This window comes from Prionailurus bengalensis, chromosome A1 (assembly GCF_016509475.1).
Source record: "Prionailurus bengalensis isolate Pbe53 chromosome A1, Fcat_Pben_1.1_paternal_pri, whole genome shotgun sequence".
Classification (NCBI taxonomy): Eukaryota; Metazoa; Chordata; class Mammalia; order Carnivora; family Felidae; genus Prionailurus; species Prionailurus bengalensis.
In genome coordinates this window covers 29946620-29965227 of record NC_057343.1, presented here as the reverse complement: position 1 = coordinate 29965227, position 18608 = coordinate 29946620, and the positions used below count along the sequence as shown (strand labels likewise).

Genomic DNA, 18608 nt, shown 5'->3' with positions numbered 1-18608 from the left:
AGGTACATTATACTAGAAAGAGAATAATGTCTAAAGTTAATAAACCAATCAATAGCAATAACTATGCAAAGAAACAGCTAAAAGAGTTCAAAGCAGTTGCTTCTGAGAGGTGAGCTGAGAGATGGTTGTAAGACAGCTTCTTTTAGTCTCACAATAAGCCCCTTTGCAATCTTTGGGCTTTTGTTTTTCATGCCCATATATTACTTTGATCATTTTTAAACAAATGCTATTTTTAAAATAAACTATTACAAAGGAAAGTCTTTAAAAACTCATAAGGTGAAGTACATATATCAGTAAATGAAAAATAAAATGTGACCATGACTATATGAGGGAGATACAATGGGGACTAGAAGGAAGGAAGCATGGGCCCATAAAATGCTATTGCAAATCTACTCGGGTGCCTGGTCCAAGTGGGTCCCTCATTAGAGAAATATGATGTGATCATTCCCATCTTCACTGAGAGCCAGGTTTTTCACTGTGCCATTTCTTTCTTATCTGGTGGGATTTTCACAGGCCCAAGGCTCTTGGCATAGCTGCTCTATTGCATTGCCATTATGCAGAGCATGCCTACTCTGCACATTTCCTAAATACCTCTGAGGGCATTTTCCAAACACGAAACACATGAACAGGCATGGCAGAGAGGCTGGCATGTGAAACCTCCCAGTTACCTAATCTTGCTCCTCATGAGAAATCACTTTCTATTGCAGTCTTATCTCCTACATTTTGTGGAATAATAAACTCACCATAAAAAAGAAAAACGTAGGCTTTTTTTTTGGAAAGTCACTGCACATGTTCAGTTGTTCTAGAAAGTTCTCTTGGGAGACATTTGTTCTAAGGACATTTTCTTCTTCATGGAAAGGAAGGCAAAAGTAGGCTAATTCTTAAAATGCTGACGGCCACCTCGGCCCCCTCCAGAGAGCAATGCAGTCACTCACCTGTCTTAGGGAAATGTGTATATTTAGAGTGAAGCTCTATCCTGAATTCTATATATGAAATAACCATTTACCTTTGGGTGATTCTGAAGTATCTATCACCCCACCTGCCTTCTCTCATCTATTCTGCATCCTCTGGGTCCAGGAGCATTAATGGAAAGCTATTGATCATGTTGAGTGAAATGCTGAAAAGGTTACTGAGAGTCAAGGGGATCCTGCTCTCAAGGGGCACAAAAAAGCAGCCAGGCTTCCAACTCAATCAAGGATTTATCTTATATATTGACAAAGGCTACTTCTGCTCCTCTCAAGGGAGAGGAGCATGGTGGCTGGCTCACTCTGCCCGATGCCAAAACTTCCCCATTAGGGGACTAGTAAGAATTTGGAAACATTTTATTTCTTGCTCTGTAGCTTTTAAATGACTAGCCAATTTTTTAACTTAGCCCCACCATCTTCCAGGTCAAGAGTCAGCCTTGTCTTATGAAGACATGATGAGGAAGACAAAGAGGGTACAGGTGCGGCTCTGCAGGAGTGAGGGGGGGTGGCCACAAGCAATCCCCCTTCAAGGGGAACAAATCCTCTTCAAGAAAGGCAGAGTTTTGCCAGGTCTGGGCAGGGCAGTGCAGGAAACTTGACCTGTGTGTCTTTGCAATGAATTGTTCATTCCTCTGCAGTCTAAATGTCTACCCTACTATCAGAGTAAGCTGCTAGAAACGTCACAGGATTTAGAGAAAGAGGGCATTAAAATACATGTTTAAGAAAGCAGTGAAGGGGAGAAGGTAGTTGAAGAGCACAAACCTACAGCCATAAAGGATATAAGTCCTGTGGATGGAAGGTACAGCACAGTGACTACAGTTAATAACACTGTATTGGCTTTTCAGACGTAACGGCCACCAAATGTTGATGCTCAAGAAGAATCGTATTGCCATTTATGAACTGCTTTTCAAGGACGGAAAGATGGTGGCCAAGAAGGACATCCACATGCCTAAAGACCACGTCATGAAGGCCACACAGTCTCTCAGCTCACAAAGCTACATAAAGGAAGAGTTCGCCATGGGGTTCCTGGGTGGCTCAATCAGTTGGGAGTCCAACTTCAGTTCAGGTCATGATCTCATGGTTCATGGATTTGAGCCCCATGTCAGGTTCTGTGCTGACAGCTCTGAGCCTGGAGCCTACTTCGGATTCTGTGTGTGTGTGTCTCTCTCTGCCCCTCCCCCTCTCAAAAATAAATAAACGTTAAAAATTAAAATTTAAAAAAATTGAACAGTTTGCCTGGAGACATTTCTACCGGTACCTTACCAGCCAGGGTATCCAGTATCTCTATGACTGCCTCCACCTGCCCCCTGATATTGTGTCTGCCTCTCTGTGCCACAGCCGTCCTGAAACCTAAGACCAGCGGGCCAGGGCCCAATAGTCTGGAGGGAAACTCACAGGAGGGGAAGCTGACAGAGACACCTGTAGACGAAGCACTGTGACCCCTGATGCCAACAAGAAAGCTGAAGCCAGGATTGGGTCAACAACTGAATTCCAGTTTAGAGGTGGATTTTGGTTATGGATGTGGTCAGCCACCTGAGTAAAGCTGGAGGAGACTATTCTCTGTTGAATAAATCTGTAGCCAGAAAAATAAATAAATAAATAAATAAATAAATAAATAAATAAATAACACTGTATTGTATATTTGAAAGTTGCTGAGAGAGGAGATCTTAAAAGTTTTCACCACTTGAAAAAAAATTGTTTTATCAATATGTGGTGATGGATGTTAACTAAACTTACTATGGTGATCATTTCCCAATATCTACAAATATGGAATCATGTTGTACATCTGAAACTAATATAATACGTCAATTAAATTTAAATCTAAGAGAGAAAAATAAAGAGAGGGAGAAAGATGGAGGGAGGAAGAAAAGGAAGGAAGGAAGGGAGGGAGGAAAGGAAGAGAGAGACAGAATGAAAGAAAGACAGAAAGAAAGGGAGGGAGGGCAGGAGGGAGAGAGAGAGAGGAAGGAAGGAAGGAAGGAAGGAAGGAAGGAAGGAAAAGAAAGGGCAAGAAAGAAAGAAAAAACAAAAGAAAGAAAGAGAAAAAGAAAGAGAAAGAAAGAAAAGAAGGAAAGAAAGAGAGAGAAGAAAGAAAGAAAGAAAGAAAGAAAGAAAGAAAGAAAGAAAGAAAGAAAGAAAGGGAGAGAAAGACAGGAGGGATGGGGGGGGCAGGGAATGCTTCATAAAACATATAGATGTGCCCAAATTGGCTTCAGCACAGAGCCCTGAGTTCTGGAAGGCCCTCCTGGCAGGAGGGGACTCTTCCCAGTATGCTCTCTTCCATCTTCATCTTTATTCAGGGAATTAAGGCCTGGCCATCAGGAGTGCCAGAGCCTTGATAATTTAAGAAGAGGTTGAGGTCCCCTCACCTTCTCAAAAGCTGACCAAAATTTTTTTTTGTTCAACAGTTCTTCATGGGATGCCTTCTCACAGGTGCCTCCCTTCACCCAGAACACTCTCTGCTCTTCTGCTCATCCTACAGATCCGGCTAAGGTTCAGCTTCCTTCAAGAAAGCCCGGCCTGCTCCCCACAGGTTAGAATCAAGCCCCTCTGATATGTGACCCAGCAAGAAGTATTGCAATATTTGCTCCTCTCTCCAGAAAAACCATTTCTTCCAGTCAGGGCCTGACTCATTGTAGGCATGTGATAAATGTTGTGGGATGAATGTGTATATACCTGGCACTATGGAAACAGAAAGATGAATTCTTTCTCTGAGCTCAGGGTCAGGTAGCTGGGATGAAAAACAGCAAGCAAATATACACCGATTCCTATATGCCAAGCACGGATTTAAGTGCATTGCATGTATTAACTTATCTAATTCTCACTGTGACCTTACAGGTAGGTACTACCATTATCTGCATTTTGCAGATAAGGAAACTGAGACACAGAGTATCTTGCCTAAGCTCCCACAGCTAGTAAGTGTCTGACACGGTATATAAACCCAGGCAGTTGGCTCCTGAGTCCAAATTCTCACCCACTTTGCTGTGTTGTCTCAGGTCCCAGATGAGGACAATATACAGTGTGAGTCACACCCACCCCGTGCATAAAGTGAGGTACACAGTGCTCCGGGAGACAGGAAAAAGAAAGTCATCCTAGTTAAGGAAATTTTCTGATGTCAGACCTTAGCAGCACCCTCTGGCCTCTTCCTCTCCCCTGTCCTCAACCTCATAGATTCTGCAAACAACCAATTTTGAAACCAAGTTCAAAGTTTCAGAACCTTTTAACACCTGATCAAACTCAGTGCCTGAAATTTAAATGGGAAGTTGAGGTTCTAATTGTAATATATTTCAGCATTTGGCTATAAATTGCTTTGTGAGTGGAACTGGCAAAAATCCTTTACCTCCCAGATGAGAGAAAATAAGCTTGCTAAGTATTATATATGGCACGACCTGACATAAAATATTTTTTAAAAGAAGGGCCTCTTGTTCTGACCCCCATATTTATGGGCTTAAAAATTGAAAAGGTTTAAGATGAGAGGGTTTTTTTTGTTTTTTTTTTTTCTTTAATGTCCATCTTTTCATTCTTTCATTACCATGAGAACAAAGTGGCAATTCGGGGCCATCATGGGTAATTCCACAATGCGCCTTCTAGGGAATAAGGGAGAAAGAACCCTGTGTATTCAGTATTCATATGTTCCTGCAGGGCCAGAGCCCATGACCTTGTGACCTGTAGCCACTGATGGCAAATGCCCAAAGCTTCACATCCTTGTCCAGCGGCTTGCCCAGCATTTTGAAAGGACAACGAAAACCTTCCTGGGCATCTGGTCGCCTTAACCCCATCCTACTAATGGCTCATTCTGTCTTTGAAGAGGTTGACATTTATTATTGTAATAAATATCATTTTCATCCTTCCTGACAACATAAGTGACTAAGGCAACTAAAGAAAGGAGATTCTGTAGGGTGGAAAATACGAGAGAGGCTCAATTCCTTTATGGGCACTCACTGTTTGGGGGACGAAATAGGGAACTCTGAAGCTGCCTTTATAAAGCAGGGATTTTTAAACAGAAGTGTTTAGACTTCAGAATTCCAAACATTTGCTTTCTCTTCCTCATTCATTTCAACTGTAGAAAAGTCATGAAGCGTATTAATTTTTCACGTCCAGAGAAAAGGGTGATGTCCACATGATTCACACACATTTACTTGGTAGAGATATGGCGGCATTTTGATACGGAGAAAGTCAGGATGGGAAGAGATCAATAGACAGAGCACTGGCATTTCACTTTAAAATCACCTTCTCTTCTCTTAACGGCATGCCTGGGTGGCTCAGTCAGTTAAGCATCCAGCTTCGGCTAAGGTCAAGATCTTGTGGTTTGTGGGTTTGAGCCCGATGTCAAGCTCTGTGCTGACAGCTCAGAGCCTGGAGTCTGCTTCGGATTCTGTGTCTCCCTCTCTCCCTGCCCCTCCCGTGCTCATGCTCGGTCTCTCTCTCCCTCAAAACTAAAGAAATATTTTTTAAAAATTTAAAATTCCCTTCTCTTCTCTTTTTCAGGGCAAGTCTCACTCTTTGAGAATATTGTTCCTGCTCTCCCAAAACCCATGCCAAGAAAACCTCCCCTTTAAACTTCCCTTTAGGCTGTCAAGCAGAGACCATCATAACGCATGACTATTCTTAAAGAATCTCTGACATCCCTCCATTGTCCACTGAGTTAATCACCTCCTTCCTGGCCATCGATTCTTTTCCCTAAAAGTTACTTTTTCCTCAATGCCATCATCATCATCATCATCATCACGACTACCATTTGCAGACCGCTGTGCTGCTGGCGGGCATTCTGTCCCACAGACACGACCTCATTCTCTCCTCACAACAGCCCTGTGAGGCAGGCGGTGCCATTCACACGGGAGCTGAGTCTCTGAGAGGTCAGGAGTTTGCTTAAGATCACACAGCCCACAAGGAAGAGAACCAGGATTCAAACCCAGGACCACTGCTTATAGCACCCTAAAGTCCTGCAGGTGGACCTCAGGGGTATCCAACCCCCAATGCGATGGGTAGGAGGGGAGGATGGCCATTGAGAACACGGAGTGGGCCAAAGTGAACCTGGCCTCCTTTCCACTGTAGAAGCAGCAGCCAAGGAAACGGAAGAATCACAGATTCCTCCAGCTGAGAAGTGCCTTCGCTGCACTTCATTGTACAAAGGAGCCATCTGGGAATCCTACTAAGAAGCAGATCTGATTGAGTAGGCCTCGGTGGGCCTGACAGCCTGTACTTTCCACCAGCTCCCGGGTGCTGTGCATACTGCTGATCTGTGGATACTCGGAGAGCAAAACCTCCTGCCTGATGCATGACTCCCTTGCACAGACCCCCAAAGAGTGAAGGAACTGTGAGGGGAGGGGGCTGATGACCCAAAAACTCCTAGAAACACTGAGCCCCAGCTTCTGAAGTTGAATGCATACCTATGCCAACAGTTCAGTAAGATCGGAATTCTGTACTATGAGTTTTCTATGAATGAGACTTACCTACTTGCATCTCAGTTTATGTTCAGTCAATATCCAAATAGAGCTGGAAATAGCCCCAAAATGCATTTGGTAATGGAAATACACACTGATTCTTAACTTGTGTTGTGACACATGAAGCTTTAATTATTTACCAGTTCTTAATGCCTGATTCATAATTAATACCAGAATGCACTTCTCTCCCTAGCTGCTCCTTGATTGCTGCCATGGCTATGGATTAGCATATCAAGATCAAATTCATCTTTTCTTAGGAAACCCATGAATATGTATCTAGCTCGTTGAAGGAGAAGTTTAGAATGCAATTTGCCAAAGCATTAAGGAACTAATAGGAAAGGAAATTGATAATGGTCACCTTCTTAATTTGAATTAATTTCATTAAACTTAAATTAAAAATTAATATGACTGGAAAGTTTAAATGGGTCGGTTCCACCCTGACAAAATAGCAAAATCATCTGCAAGTTTTAAAATGTCCCTTGTGAAATGATTAGAAGTAATTCCAGCTTTGTCCCTAATAATGTAATTTGTTAAAACATACAGATTGTCCCTGAAATGTTACTTTGTAGAAATCCAGAGTAGTGATAGCTCCCATGGAAACTTCTCCTCCAGGGGTGGGAGTCAGCAGCCCGGCCACCCGGCCAGCACAGTACACCGCCTTCCTGCCCAAATCCCGGCCCACAGACAAACTGCTTCCCTCATCAGAACTCACTGAAGAGTGAAGCAGATGTTTTCAAGTATCACCCACGGAATTCTTACTAGGATCCCCTCTCCCGGAAACGTGGAGACTTGTCTCAATAACAAATAGAGGATTTGTTATTGCAGTGTTCACGTGGGCCTCTAGCTTGAAGTGAGAAGGCAAATGTACATTTGGCAGTTCTGGGTGTATCATGCCCACATTTTCACTGTTCCCCTTCAAAGTCAGACTGTAGAATTCAGAATCTTCTGAGATTTCATCTCAGCAGTGTACAAATTCAACATTTTCAGACAGAGCCCAAGCACGTGCACACACACACACACACACACACACACACACACACAGTTGGCTTCACACACATACACATACAGCAGGCCTCATACACACACACTCAGCTGGCCACACACACACACACACACACACACACACAGCTGGCCTTACACACACATGGTTGGCCTCATACACACATATGGCTGGTCTCACACATACACACACATACACACACACACGCACACACACACACACATACACACACGGTTGGCTTCACACACATACACATACAGCAGGCCTCATACACACACACTCAGCTGGCCACACACACACACACACACACACACACACAGCTGGCCTTACACACACATGGTTGGCCTCATACACACACATGGCTGGTCTCACACATACACACACACACACACACACGCACATGGCTGGCCTCTATCTGTCCACCTGCCCGCACTCACTCTGGCTATCCAACGTGCCCACTTCATCTCTTCTCCAGTGCTTTTGTCCACACAGGTGCCCTGCCTAGGTCACCCTCCCTCTGGCTGCCAGTCTCTTCCTCTTCTTTTCCTCACAATCCTCTCTCAGGCCCCAATCCAAATGTCTCCTTCCTTGGGGAACTCCCACGACCCTCTCCCCACCCCCATGACCCTAACACCCGACTTGGCTGCTCTGGGCCCCCCACATCCAGTGCGCCTTTTCTTTGCCATGTCACCTCCACGAAGTGCTGAGCTCCTGAAGCAGAAGTTAGTGCAGCTCCTGGCATTTAGAAATTAATAGATAGGGGTTAATGAATGACGAGATTATTAGACTCATTCTTCTGGTCCTTCTCTTGCACCCAGTGAGATCCATGCTGGTCAATTGTTAGGACTGGGTTATGAGCCCCCGGAGCACAGAGACTACAGTGACCTTGTCTGTCCCACACCGAGCACATGCCCTGCACATTACAAATGTTTGGTAAATCTTTCTAAATGGATGGATAAGTAATAACCGGCCTCCACACCGGTCAGAACAACATATCACAGAGAAAGGCCATGCAGTGATTCTCCCCAGGCACGTCATGCCCTGCTTCTCCCTCTCAGTCTTCCCTCAAGATCACGGCTCACACCAATGGCACTCCACAGCTCAGGGCTCCGAGCCTTGATCTTCTCGCACTTCTCATGAAACAATGTCCCAACACTGATGGCAGACTGTGACCGCACGGCGCATCACCCCTCCTTTGGTTTTCCCCCAGATTATTTCATGTTAAATAAATCGTCTTAAAATTTTTTATTAGTTTATTTATTTATTTGTTTATTTATTTGAGAGAGAGAGAGAGAGAGAGAGCAAGCAGGGGAGGGGCAGAGAGAGAAGGAGAGAGAGAATCCCAAGCAGGCTCCACAATCATTGCACAAAAACCAAAGCAGGGCTTGAACTCATGAACCGTGAGCTGAAATCAAAAGTGAGCTCTTGATCTGGCTGAGCCACTCAGGCGCCCCAAATAAAGCTGGCACCCAACAGGTTCTCAGCAAATCCTGAAGGTGGCATTAGAAATCACCAGAAGTAGCAAGCATCCAAAGGGAGAGCCACATTCTAGTTTGCTTTGTTTGTTTTTTAACTAATGCCAAGGCAGAGTGCTTATCGCGCTCCTGCTGCCACTCCCCACCAGGCGTCCCAACTAGGGGGCTTGATGTGCAGCGAGTGGATGACCCCAGAGAGGGGTGCTCTCTTGGATCTTCGCTCTGACAGACATCCCTGACAGCAGGCGCCCTGGGATTGAGCCTTCTGTCCCTACCGCTTGCAGTTTGGATTCAATCTTAAGAGCAGATTTCCCTTTTCCTTCATCAGACAGTATTGTCAGGCTCACCTGTGTCACCGCCAGCCAGCCTTGGAAAGTTGTTTGGCCATCCTTGCCCCTGGGTTCCCAACTGCCCATCAGCAAGGAGACTCTTCTCCGGGCAGCTCTGTGTGTCTGGGAAATGGGATGGAAGAATCACCAGAACACTCCACTACTTCACCCTGGGCTGCCAGGACTGTGACAGTCTGTCGTATCTAGGACACTGGAATCAGGGCATCTCTCTGTGGGACTTCTGGGGGCCCTTCCCTGCTGGGGCCAGGATAAAGGACCATGACTCTGGCCAGAAACTGAAGGCCAATTCAAAGGTCTCCTGCCCTGTGAAAACGTGCATGACCAGCTCACCATCACCCACCTCAAGAACAGAGTTGGTTACTCCCTGTCCTGTGTCCTCCTGGTAGTTAATTCAGCCTCTTACCGTAATCATGCTATGTGTTTAGGGGGTCTCTGAGGGAGCTGAAGACTGAGCTCTGAAAAGTCTGATCCCGAGACACATTTACACACTCCCCACCGTGAGGAAGCACGGGAGGCGGGACCTTGCATGCCTGCGTGACCTTCTCCCTGCCTGGGGCCTGCCCTTCCCATGTTGTAGCCATTTTATCTTCACTTGGTCTATACAAAAATAATCGTGGAGTGAATAAAGGAGGTGCGGGGCCAGGGGATGAGTCTTTTGTTCTTAAGATGACTCATTAGTAAGGGTCCAGACCCAGAAATCCACTGGGATGATCTTACATGTGAGACACACACTATAACTTCCTCAGACCCTGTGCCCTGCTGCAGAAAGGAGAATGAGTTTCAGCTCATCTCCTCGAAGTGTCAATCAACAAACATTTCTGGAAGCTTATTATGGACAGCATTGTGGGAGCCCAGAAGGGAAACGGAGAAAAAAAAACACAAGGCATGGTCTGTATGCACATTAAATTCTGGGACAGATTGTAGATACAGGAGACCAGGGGAGGGAGTAAACTCATACATGGAAAAATCTTCATGAAGCAGATGGGATTTAATGAGTCTTGAAGAATGAATAAAATTTAGGTAAATGGGTGCCGATGGGCGACGGAAGGGTGTTCCAAGTGGGTTGAACAGCATGCACAGAGGTGGGAATGAGTCCAGTGTGTGTAAGGAACAGATTCACAGGCTTTGCCTTTATTCCTACTCCCTTGGTACATTTTTTTTTTCTTCCAGGGCAAGGAGGAGAGTATGGGTCTCTCTTTCTATCTTGCTCAAGTTCCAGAGGAAAATGATGCACAAGGGTCCCAGGAAACAGCAGAGTCAGCCTGGTAAGCCAAGTGGGAGAAGGAAAAGGAAGCCCAGTTGTTCCTCAGCAGCTTTGGGTGGATGAGGCTGGCCCACGCAGGCAACTGGCGCACTTCTGGGGAAACATCTTGATTCTTCTCCAAACAGGTGCAGGAGGCGCCCTAGGTGTGCGTGCAGGGAGACACTCAGCAGCTTCGTGTCTCCTTGTCCGAGACAGCCAGGTGGCGAGGTGCCAGCACCCTTGCTGCCCGTCACTGAGGATATTTATGGCATGCATTTTTATTTGCTTTCCTGCTAGATCTGAAGAGATGGATGGAGGTTCTGGTTGAAGCTGGAGCCTCCAGTTTTACTAGGAGTCTGGCATTCACATGCAAGACTGTGATATGGCAGGGTTCTCCAGAGCTGTTAAAGATGCCGAACTTTCTAGCTGCATGTTGGAGAAGAATTTCTCAAAAAATCTAAGCCAACCTCTTTCCTTCAGTAAAAATGAACGCCCAAAAATGAATTCTCTCACACAAACCATTTCTCCTGGTTGAACATTATCAGCCTTTGGACCTTGGCTGAAACCAAGTAGTTTCACCGTCAATTCACGAAATACAATTATCCGCTGTCTGGTTTTCTGATAGCAATTCTTTTGTAGGTGAAAAATACAACCGTTGAGTCCACTATTGAGAAACCTTGATGCCAGAAAACAGAGAGCCAGCAGCAGGCAGCTCATCGAGCTCCAAACCTATTTTTCCTGGCACCCAGAGAGTGAATTATCCATTGGGATAATCTTACATGTGAGAAATGCACTTTCGGATGCCAATACTGGCGTGGGGGGAGGGGGGGAGGGAAAAGAAAAATGTGTTCTGTCTCTAGCTTTTAAGCACAATTTTCTAAAACATTCTTGAGTTGCCACTCAGGGGTGGGATAGGGAGCCCAAGTCAGGAGTCCTGGAAAGATTTTCTGCCTTTCCCTCATCCAAAGAATATCAAAATCCATTAATTATCTCATTTCCTTGGTTTATGGGTATGTAATTCCCACCAACAGGGCTGGGGATATTGAACCCCATTCTGTTGTGAGCAGAAAGGAAGAAATGCTCTCGCAGGGAGACAAGTGCTCACTTGCGTGAAGTAAATTACCTCTTCTGCAGTGCAAAATGGTTGGGATCCTACCATTTGGGCCCTGGAAAACACCCCCTCGGGAACAATCTGCTCAACCACATGTGATAAATTCCGTCTATTTTTAGACTATCCTCTGGCTTGCCTGGGTGTGAGCCCAGGTGAAGAGAGCTAGCCAAAGCAAGTCAATCAAGTTAACTTTTCCCTCTGTTTTGTTGGCTTCTTTCTAGGTAATCCATTTCCCGTACCCATGCACACACCACCTCTCATCCTTACTCCTCAGTCTCTATGCCTTTCTCCCTCAATCTGGCCCTCCTCTCCTCTTACGACCACTCTCAGATTTTCCCAAACCCTCTTCTCCTTCACTTCCCATATGATACCTCCTCCTCCCCCAGTCTCTCCTTTCCCTCCCGCTTGCCTCCCCTGAAATGAGTCATGGTAAATAGAAGGCCCTGGCTTTCAGTACAAATAAATAGGAAGAAAAATTCATCGGGAAAGAAACAAACAAACAGGATGTCTTCTTAATGCACGGTTAAACCTTCCAGAGGCTTAATGAAATTTTGGCACACATATGGCATGTGAAGCTTACATCTCTGCATTATAAATCTGACATCAACTCACAGATATAATGATTTTGGCTCCTTGCCTTGCTAAAAAGAAGACAAAATGTTTGCAGTCATTATTGGCATTACTGTCTAACAAGAGAAAGGAAGACTCTAATTATGACTAGACAAACCATGAGCAAGGTTCATTTCATTGCAGTCCTGGGAAAACAATGCATTGGGAGAAATTAATGAGGGCAAGGGATGGATAAAAGAGAAATGTCTTTAATTTGCTGAGTGTCCTCAGCTACTCTTCCAACCCAGCCATCATGGATTGCGGGCTTCCTTGCCCGTGTTAATGTCTCCAAACTCTCAGCCCACGTGTCCTCTTGCACTGCCTGGAGGGCTCCTCTGCTCGCTCTGTAGAAACACACCTAAAAAATGTTGTCAGCAGATTGAGGAACGCTGAAAACACTCTTAGGCAAGTTAACGGTTTACAGGAATCTGGAAGAATTCTCTGTGTTATGGGAGTGACAATATCCTTATTCTTGGTCTTATAAATTCTACTTTCCATAAAATGGGCTTATACCAGCCACCTCTAAAGCCACATCCACATGGGCAAGTAAGAAGCCTTCCCAGAGTCGACAGGGGGAGACTTGCTGTTCAGGAGCCCAGCTGGGGTGAAGCATTAGGAGCCAGGGGAAGCTTCTAGGCAGAGATCTGGCCATGGCCTGTAGCCACAGAAGATCACCAAGCACTTGCATTTCAGGAAAGATGAGTCTGGTTTTATCCCTATATCCTGGTTTTCAAGACACCCAGAATTGTCCCTGAAATAAGAAGAACAACTAAGGATGGGATCCCCAACCATGAACACCCCCTCGTCCCCATCCCTCATGCTGGCTGGTGGTAAGGGGCCCATTCCGGGACCCCAGAGCCATCAGAGGCCCATTTCTCAGCCTTCTCTAACTCATATTTCATTACTAGTCTCTCAGAAGCCCCACTCTAACACTACCTGGACTCATTCCATTCTCCACAGTGGAGATCTGTAAATTTGGAGGAATTTGGGATCAGGGAGGCATAGTAAACACAAAAGCAACAGGCTCTCTCCTGGCTTCAACCAAGGAATGGGCCAAAGGAAAGAAGGCTTATGGAAAGCAGACATTCAATCCGATGGCCTGCCTCATTTAAACCCTAAAAACTTTAGTCAAGGGAGAATAAACATACAAAAGTGTAGTATTGCCTCTGAAGGCCTGGGAAGGCCCAACATTCTGATGATCTGCATGTTGCATTATAAATCTGGAACTTTCTGGAGTGATCATGAAAATAAGCATACCATTGTTGCTTATTAATCTGTGGATTAACCAGACTTCTAGCTGCTTGTTCTTTTCTGAGGTACTTTGCTATCCTGTATTGAAAACCCAAATAATGGGTTTTGGTAATGTCTGCTACCATAGGTTTGGTTTGGTGGGGAGTAGATGGGAAGTAAAACAGTCCAAGATCACCTTGGATCTCACATCTTCTGGTTCCTTCAACCCAGCCTCACTTTGGCTAAAAGAAGCCTTTGAATTGACAATGGAGCTCATCCATCTGTATTCTAGTTGACCACTGCCATGGATAATTAGCCATGGCTGTTTATTTACATAACTTCTATTTGCCTAGGGGCCCATAAGCTTATTTATTCCAATAAGCAGGCACTTTACACCTGTGCATATGGGGAAGAAAACTCATGACTTTTTTACTGAAATAGGATGCTCTTGTTAATAATCCTACATGTGACAGTAGTAGGTTATAATCAACTCTGGACTTGGTGTTTCAGAACTGTCTTCTACTTGAAAAATAATAATAAATAACCATATTAATTTGAAACTCCAAGGCCAAGAAAACTTCACAGCTTAACCCACTTTAAAGTAGCTAATATTTTTGTTCAAGGAACAGTGGGGCATGAGGCAGCTGAGGGAAAGCAGTTGCTTCCAATCAAGCATGATTTTGAATAACCAATATTGATTTAATGAGGTTTTACTCTATATCAGCACTTCAGCCAGCATATTATAGCCACGCAACCTTCCAAGGTCAAGCTCAGAGGTTTACCCCTTACCTGAGGTGGAAAATAATGAAATCCATTTTCCCCTGGGGGAAAAAATACCTATAAATCACATTTTCCATACCTCATGTGGCTGCCTCAAATGGCCCTACTATACAACATGTCTATCTGTCACTCCTTTGGCTGCCTCAAGGAGACTCCATTGGGCTCTGGGGAGAGAGTCAGCAGGACGAAAATGACAACTTGGGCATCAGACTGACAGTTTTGAGCACAGGCTATACTGCAGTGAGGCTGGGAGTTTAGGGAAAGATTCTCTCTGTATCTCGGGGTTGCTTTTTCCCCCACAAAGTAAAATGAGCATGAACCGTGAAAGTCAGTCAGCCTAAAAATGGGAGCAGCCTCAGAATACAAAGGCTATTGGCTAGATGACATCTTCCACACTGCTTTTTATTTTCATAAATCAGGACTGTCAGCTACAATGCCACCGTTTCGAACTATTATTAGTGTTCCCTTGTATTGCAATTAATGCAAATATGTAACATACTAATACCAATTGGTGGTCTTATCACATAGATTATAAATCACTCTTAGAACTCAGGATCATTACATTAGAGTTGAATTCACACATCTCCTTTATGGAACTATGGGATCTTAAGGGACACTGTGCCCTAAGACAAGAGGGAGGAGATTTGGGGTTGTTGCCAAGTATCCTCCAAAATGGATTCAGACCCTGTATGAGACATACAGGTAATAAAAGCCATGTTCCAGGGGAAAATAGATGGAACAGAGTTAATGATTTGTGATATTGTAAGATTGCACATATTTTTGTTCTATTTCAACTCTGGAAAGCTGTTCCTTTGATAGTTGTGCAACTTCCTAGTGGCCACTAGAGGGTGCAGCAAGGATAATCTAGGCGCTGCCCTCTATAGGTGGTTGGGAGACAGGAAGGGAGCTGTCCAGGGACCAGAAGAAAGAGGAGCGCCTCTAGGAGAGACTGGGTAACCGGATACTGTGCAAAGCTGTGGTGCCTGGGTATTGTCATCCTGGGTGAAGGTGGAAAAGTCAGCAATGCCCTGCTAGCCAACCACTAGGTCTGGAAGCCCAGAGAGTAGGAGTAGGGGTTCTAGCCAGCTAAAGATTGCTGGTGAAGTGTTTGCTATTGTGGCTTCCAGAAAATGACTTGCTGAAGATATTATCAACATGTACAACTATGTGTCTATTTTTGTGAATTATCCTAGATTATCTTCTCCTATATAGCTTCCGCAGGTGGGTAGCATTATCTATAACAGGAATTCTGAAGCCATAAACCCAAGGATATCTCTAACACACCATCTACCAGCCAATTGCTATTTCTTTGCCACAATGTCTCCCTGCCCTTCTCTCCACCAAAACGTTCATTCCCCTTCATCTCATTCTCAGCCATCACACTTCCGCTCATTAAGCACCCACTATGTGCTAGAGCTAGGATTACAGTGGTAGGAGAGAGAAAAGGCACAAATCTTGACGTCAAGGAAATTACCAAAGTCTCCTTCTCCAAAAATGAGCTACTGGGACCTCATCAAGATAAAAACTTCTGCACAACGAAAGAAACAATGAGCAAAACTAAAAGGCAACCAACAAAATGGGAGAAGATATTCACAAATGGCATATCAGATAAAGAGTTAGTATCCAAAATCTATAAAGAACTTATCAAACTCAACACCCAAAAACCAAATAATCCAGTGAAGAAATGGGCAAAAGACATGAATAGACACTTCTCCAAAGACATCCAGATGGCCAACCGACACATGAAAAAATGTTCGACATCACTCATCATCAGGGAAATACAAATCAAAACCACAGTGAGATACCACCTCACACCTGTCAGAATGGCTAACATTAACAACTCAGGCAACAACAGATGTTGGCAAGGATGTGGAGAAAGGGGAACACTTTTGCACTGCTCATGGGAATGCAAACTGGTGCAGCCACTCTGGAAAACAGTATGGAGTTTCCTCAAAAAATTAAAAATAGAACTACTGTATGACCCAGCAATTGCACTACTAGGCATTTATCCATGAGATACAGGTATGATGTTTTGAAGGGACACATGCACCCCCCATGTTTATAGTAGCACTATCAACAGTAGCCAAAGTATGGAAAGAGCCCAAATGTCCATCGATGAATGAATGGATAAAGAAGATGTGGAATATATACATAATGGAATATTACTTAGTGATCAAAAAGAATGAAATATTGCCATTTGCAACAACGTGGATGGAACTAGAGTTTATTATGCTAAGCGAAGTAAGTCAGTCAGAGAAAGACAGTTCACTCATATGTAGAATTTAAGATACAAAACAGATGAACATAAGGGAAGGGAAGCAAAAATAATATAAAAACAGAGAGGGAGACAAACCATAAGAGACTCTTAAATACAGAGAACAAACTGAGGGTTGCTGAGGAGTGTTGGTGGAGGGACAGGCTAAATGAGTGATGGGGCATTAAGGAGAACACTTGTTGGGATGAACACTGGGTGTTATATGTAAGTGATAAATCACTAAATTCTACTCCTGAAATCATTATTATAGTATGTGTTAACCAACTTGGATTTAAACTAAGTAAAAATAAAAATAAAAAGTAAATTGGTCTTCATCAAGAAAAAAAAAAGTCTCCTTTTCTACTTCCTTCCACTCAGTATGCAGGGGGAAGATCATGGGAAATAAAATCTGGGAAAATATTTAGGGGCCAGGTAGTGAAAAGCATTAAATGCCATGCCAAGGATTTAAATGGCATCCCATTGGCAATGGGAAGCAATACAAGATTTTAAGCAGGAGATTTAGATCCACCTTTGAATTTTCAAAAGATCTGGAGTCTAAAAAATGTTTTCAACTTTGTTATTAAGGGCAGTTAAAACACTGAAATGGCACTTTAGCCTGTTGGATTGCCAAAGCCGTTTTTCAAGAAAATAATCAGTTTGAGCAAGGAATCCTGAAAATTAACAATATTATCCCTTACTGATAGGAGTTAAATTTGGCACAGTCCTTAAGGTTAATTTGGCATGTATATAAAGCATACAAAGTGTTGCATCCCCTTAAATCTAAAATTGCTACTAATTCAAATGAGAAATGGTAGAAGCCTAATCTAAAGCAGAGACTGGAAGGTAGTAAGGTAAAGAAGAAAAAACTGGAAAAGGTTTATTCGAAAGACAGAAGCCATAAAAGCTGGTAACCAATTATATTGGGAATGATAAATAAGGAGGAATGTGACTCCATGGATTTCAGCCTAGGCAACTAGATCTATGTAGATGCTTTTAAATCACAACAATTAGAACAGAAAGAGGGATAAATTACAAGAGGGTAATTAAAAGTTAACTCTCAAACATTTAGGAGAACAGAGTGTATAAGGGGAAATGTCTGTGGGACACCCAAATGAGAAGCCTAATTGGATATGAAGATTGCAGGAGAGGGAATTTAGAAAGCATTTGTGATATTTAAGAAGAGTGTTGAGTGGTAAAACTAGAAATTATATTGCAAAGACCTAAAGAATGGAAAGCCAAGTAAGGAAGTTGAAATAGAGAATAGACCATAGAGTTGGGGTACTAGCTTGAAGGATAATAGAATCAAGGGAATGATTGTTTGTGTCCAAGAGTTTATCCATGAAAGTAGTTTGATATTTTAAAGCTGAGTGGGAACACCCAGTGGAAGGGAAGAAAGAGAAGGGGAAACAATTTTAAGAAGGTAGGGGTTGAGATGCCTGATTTAGCAAATAAAACTACAGGATACCCAGTTAAATTTCAGAAATATAGTTAATAATTTGTTAGTTTAAGTATGCCCCATGCACTATGTGGGACATACTTGTAGTAAAAAAATTATTTGTTGTTTATCTGAAATTCCAGTTTAACTGGGCGCCCTGTTTCTCATCAGGCAATTCTAGGTTGGGGAGGACAAGGAGCCTAGGAAGAAGGACAAGTGGGAAGGGTTGTGGACATGTCTGCTTTGACATGGTTGAGAAGAGGACCAGTGAAGAGAAAGGCATTTCAGAGGAGAACACGAAGCCAATGTATGGACCTCAGAAATCATATTCTCTGTTTTCTCAAAGATGAAGGTCAGGTCATCTGTGGAAACTGAGCAAGTCAGAGGACAGTATGGAGATGTGAAGGGAGAATGCAAAAGTTGGGATCATCAGCTGTGGAGAATGGAAGGGAGAGCCAACTAGGAAGAGGACTGCCAAGAAGCATGGAGGATCCACAGGCTCCAGAAATTGTCCACCGGTACCGGACAGAGTGAATAAAATGCAGTTCAAGGAGAAGCCAGTGCCAGAAGCAGGACCTCAAAGGCCATGTCATGGAGTTTATATTTTATTCTTACTAGGTCATGGGAAGCCAGATCAGTGAGAGGTTTTGTGGTTTTTGAAGTCTTCTCTGGCTACTTGTGGGGAAAGAACTAAAGGTGAGCAAGAATAGAT

General features: G+C 43.8%; 1 pseudogene; it reads left to right on the top strand.

The window, feature by feature from the left end:
* The first annotated feature begins 1674 nt into the window (after positions 1–1674).
* On the top strand, positions 1675–2553 carry LOC122497306 (annotated as a pseudogene).
* The last annotated feature ends 16055 nt before the right edge of the window (positions 2554–18608 follow it).